Source organism: Microtus ochrogaster, chromosome 4, assembly GCF_000317375.1.
Source record: "Microtus ochrogaster isolate Prairie Vole_2 chromosome 4, MicOch1.0, whole genome shotgun sequence".
Lineage (NCBI taxonomy): Eukaryota > Metazoa > Chordata > Mammalia > Rodentia > Cricetidae > Microtus > Microtus ochrogaster.
The window spans coordinates 37449988-37454894 of NC_022011.1; the positions used below are offsets into that span (position 1 = coordinate 37449988).

Consider the following 4907-nt stretch of genomic DNA (forward strand, 5'->3'; position numbering starts at 1 on the left):
ATCTATGTCTACTTTAGGCCTCTGTCCATGTACTCAGTGGTGAAGGACCGGATAGCCACTGTTATGTACACAGTAGTGACTCCTATGATGAATCCCTTTATCTATAGCCTGAGGAACAAAGATATTAAAAGAGGTTTGAAGAAGTTAATGTGCAAAGTTCACTCATAGAAAGATCAAAATGAGAGAATGGAGAGATGGCTCAGTCATTAAAAGCATCTGTTACAGAGAACATGAATTCAGTTCCCAATACCTCTGTGACATCCCTAACAATGACATGTAACTCCAGCTCCAAAAGATCAGCACACTCTTCTGGCCGCTGCAGGCACCAACACATACATACACATGCATGTAACTCAAAATTTTTAAAAGATCAAAACAGAAGTTATTGTTGTTTCTTAATTATCTAAGACATCACTAGGTTATTCTTCCTTTTACATATTTTCTTATACATTTTCCTCATGGGTGGCATTAGATTGCAGTAATATCACTGACCTAAAAACAAAATATTTTCTTTCTAAAAATTTTTGATAAAATAAATGTTGAAAACAAGGTCATATCCTACTTGGTGCCCAGTTTTATGAAGAGTCTAATGCCCCAGTGTTATAATATTATTTTGCACAATAGTACTTCACTACTTTTGAAAATGCACATAGTCAAGGAGTTACAGCTTATTGTTAGTTTTTAGATAGGTAATGCATGTAGATATAATGTTGCAATAAAAAGAACTTCTTAAGCAGAAAAAAATGACTTTAAATGCAACTTTATAAAAATGATGGAGGCCTTTAAAGAGGAAATAAAAACTCCCTTTAAAATTGAGAAAAACACAAACAAAAAAACTTGGAAGAAATTAATAAATCCCTCAGAGAAACCCAAGCAAAAACAATCAAATAGGTAGGGCAAAGATCTCAAGACTTGAAGACTAACATAGAATTAAAAAAGAAAACACAAGCCAATGGAATTCTTGATCTGGAAAATCTGGGTAAATGAACAGGAACTACAGAGACAAGTATAACCAACACAATACAAGAAATAGAAGAAAGAATCTCAGGTGTTGAAAAAGAGCTTGGAGGAGTTGGATGGTTGAGATGGAGGAAGGTAGGATATGGGAGCAAGGAAGAAGATATCTTAATTAAGGGAGGCACTGTGGGGTTGGCAAGAGGCTTGACTCTAGAGGGGGTCCCAGATGTTCACAGGGATGTCCACAGGGATGTCCCCAGCTAGGACCCTGGGCAGTGGTGGAGAGGGTGCCTGAACTGGCCTTGTCCCGTAGTCAGACTGATGACTATCTTCAATATCACCATAGAATCTTCGGATGGAGGTAGAGACAGAGACCTACATTGACACACTGGACTGAGCTCCCAAGGTCCAGTTGAAGAGCAGAAGGAGGAAGAAGATAAGCAAGGAAGTCAGGACAGTGAGGGGTTGGTTCCACCCACTGAGGCAGGGTGTCTGTTCTAATGGGAGCTCACCAAAACCAAGTAGACTGGGACTAAACAAGCATGGGATCAAACTGGAACCTCTGAATGTGACTGACAATTGGAGCAGACTGAGAAACCAATGATAATGGCACTGGGATTGGTCTCTACTGCATGTACTGACTTTTTGGGATCGTAGTCTATTTGGATGCATAATGCATACCTTCCTAAGCCTGGATAGAGTGGGGAGGACCTTACACTTCCCACAGGGCAGGGTAGTCTGACCTCTCTTAGGTCTGGAGGGGAGGGGGTGATGAGTAATGGAATGGGAGGGAAGTGGGAGGAGGGGAAGAAGTAGAAATTTTTATTTCTATTATTTATTAAGTAATAAAAATTATCAGAGAAAAAAGAAAATACTATAGAGGAAATAGACTCAATGGTCAAAGAAAACATTAAATCCAACAAATTCTTAACACAAAGCATCCAGAAAATCTGGGACACCATGAAAAGACCAAACCTAAAAACAATAAAAGTAGAAGAAGGAGAACTCCAGCTCAATGGCATAGAAAATATATTCAACAAAATTATAGAAGACTTTCCCAATTAAAGAAGGATATCCCTGTGAAGGTACAAGAAGCTGACAGAACACCAAATAAATTATACCAAAAAAAAGCTTCATCCCAGAGATGAAGGGCTGGTTTAACATACAAAAATCTATCAATGTAATCCGTTTTATAAATCAACTGAAAGAAAAAAATATGATCCTTTCATTAGACTCTGAAAAACTATTTGATAAAATCCAGCACCCCTTCATAATAAAGGTCTTGGAGAGATCAGGGATACAAGGAGCATAATAAATATAATAAAAGCAATATACAGCAAGCCAACAACCCACTTCAAATTAAATGGAGAGAAACTCAAAGTGATTCCACTAAAATCAAGAGCAAGACAAGGCTGTCCACTCTCTCCATATCTCTTCAACATAGTTCTTGAAGTTTTGGATATAGCAGTGAGACAACAAAGGAGATCCAGGGGATTCAAAATGTAAAGGATAAAGTCAAACTTTTGCTATTTGCAAATGATATGATAACATATAAAAGTGTCCCCACAAACTCTACCAGAGAACTTCTACATCTAATAAATACCTCCAGTGATGTGGCAAGATATAAGATCAACTAAAAAACATTAGTAGCCCTCCTATACACAAATGATAAAGAAGCTAAGAGGAAAATCAGACATACATAACCTTTCACAATAGCCACAAATAACATAAAATATCTCTGGATAACACTAACCAAAGATGTGAAAGACCTACTCGACAGTAACTTTAAGACTTTGATGAAAGAAATTGAAGGAGATATCAGAAAATGGAAATATCTCCCATGCTCTTGGATAGGTAGGATCAATATAGTAAAAGTGGCAATACTACCAAAAGCAGTATACAGATTCAATGCAATCCCCATAAAAAATCCCAACACAATTTTTCACTGACCTTGAAAGAACAATACTCAACTTCATTTGGATAAACAAAAACCAAGGATAGCCAAAACAATCCTGTACAATAAAGGTACTTCCCGAGGCATCAGCATCCCTGACATCAAGCTCTAATATAGAGATACAGTAATGAAAACAGCTTGGTATTGGCAGAAAAACAAAGAGGTCGACCAATAGAATCAAATTGAAGACCCAGATATTAATCCACACACCTATGAACACCTGATTTTTGAAAAATAAGCTAAAATTATACAATGGAAAAAAAGAAACCATCTTCAATAAAAGGTGTGGGCATAATTGGATGTCAACATGTAGATCCATATATATCCCCATTCACAAAACTCAAGTGGATTAAAGACCCCAATATAAATCTACCCACACTGTACCTGGCAGAAGAGAAAGTGGGAAGTAGTCTTCAATGCATGGGCACAGGAATCCGCTTTATAAATATAACACCAGTAGTACAGACACTAAGAGCAACAATAAATAAATGGGACTTCCTGAAACTGAGACTCTTCTGTAAAGCAAAGGACACAGTCAGTAAGACAAAAAGGCAGCCTACCGAATGGGAAAAGATCTTCACCAATCCCAAATCAGACAAAAGACTGATCTCCAAAATATATAGAGAACTCAAGATATTAGACATCAAAATTCTAAATAACCCAATTAAAAAATTGGGTACAGAACTGAACAGAGAATTCTCAGCAGAATATCAAATGGCCAAAAGACACTTAAGGAAATGTCCAACATCCTTAGCCATCAGAGAAATGCAAATCAAAACAGTTCTGAGATACCATCTTACATCTGTCAAAAACACCAATGATAGCTTATGCTTGAAAGGATATGGAGTAAGGGGAACACTCATCCATTGCAGGTGGGAACGCAAACTTGTCTACCCACTCTGGAAATCAGTATGGCAGCTTCTCAGAATATTGGGAATCAACCTACCTTATGATCCAGCCATACCACTCTTGGGCATATACCCAAAAGATGCTCAAGGATACTGGAAAGGCATTTGTTCAGCTATGCTCATAGTAACATTATTTGTAATAGCCAAGACCTGGAAACAACCAAGTTGTCCTTCAACTGAAGAATGGATAAAGAAAGTGTAGCACACTTACAATTAGAGTACTATGTGGTGGAAAAAACAAACAAACAAACAAATAACATCTTGAATTTTGCACGCAAATGGATGAAATTAGAAAATACTTTCCTGAGAAAGGTAACCAGACCCAAAAAGATGAATATGGTATGTACTCACTCATAAGTGGATACTAGCTATAAACAAAGGATATTGAGCCTATAGTTCATGATCCTAGAAAAGTTAGGTAATAAGGGTGAACCCTAAGAAAAACATATATAGATCCACCTAGAAAGTGTAAACAGAGCAAGGAAGTCAGGACCGAGACGTGTGTTCACCCACTGAGACGGTGGGATTGATCTAATGGTTGATCACCAAGGCCAGCTGGACTGGAACTAAGGGAGCATGTGATCAAACCAGACTCTGAATGTGGCTGACAGTGGAGGCTGACTGAGAAGCCAAGGACAATGGCACTTGGTTTTGATTCTACTGCATGGACAGGCTTAGTGGGAGCCTAGTCTGTTTGTATGCTCACCTTCCTGGACCTGGGGGGAGCAGGGAAAACCTTGAACTTCCATAGGGTAGGGAACCCTGACTGTTCCTTGGACTGGAGAGGGAGGGGGATGGGGAGTGGGGGGAGGGGAGGAGATGGAAATTTCAATAAAAAAAATAAAGAAAAGAAAGTGTAAACAGACAAGATCACCTGACAAATTTGGGATCATGGGGGTGAAAGAATGATGTGGGCTTTCCCTCTGTATGCTCTGAATACCATTGGTTAATGAACTGTCTTGGCCTATAATAGGGCAAAAGAATAGAGATAGTTACCACTCTTGGGAATATACCCAAGAGATGCCCTATCATATAACAAAAGCATTTGTTCAACTATGTTCATAGCAGCATTATTTGTAATAGCCAGA

General features: G+C 38.4%; 1 protein-coding gene across 1 annotated transcript in view; it reads left to right on the forward strand.

Moving 5' to 3' along the window:
* Positions 1-4907, forward strand: part of LOC101981246 (olfactory receptor 1L6-like) — a 29065-nt gene that overhangs the window by 750 nt on the left and 23408 nt on the right. The gene's annotated exons all lie outside the window — the stretch shown is intronic.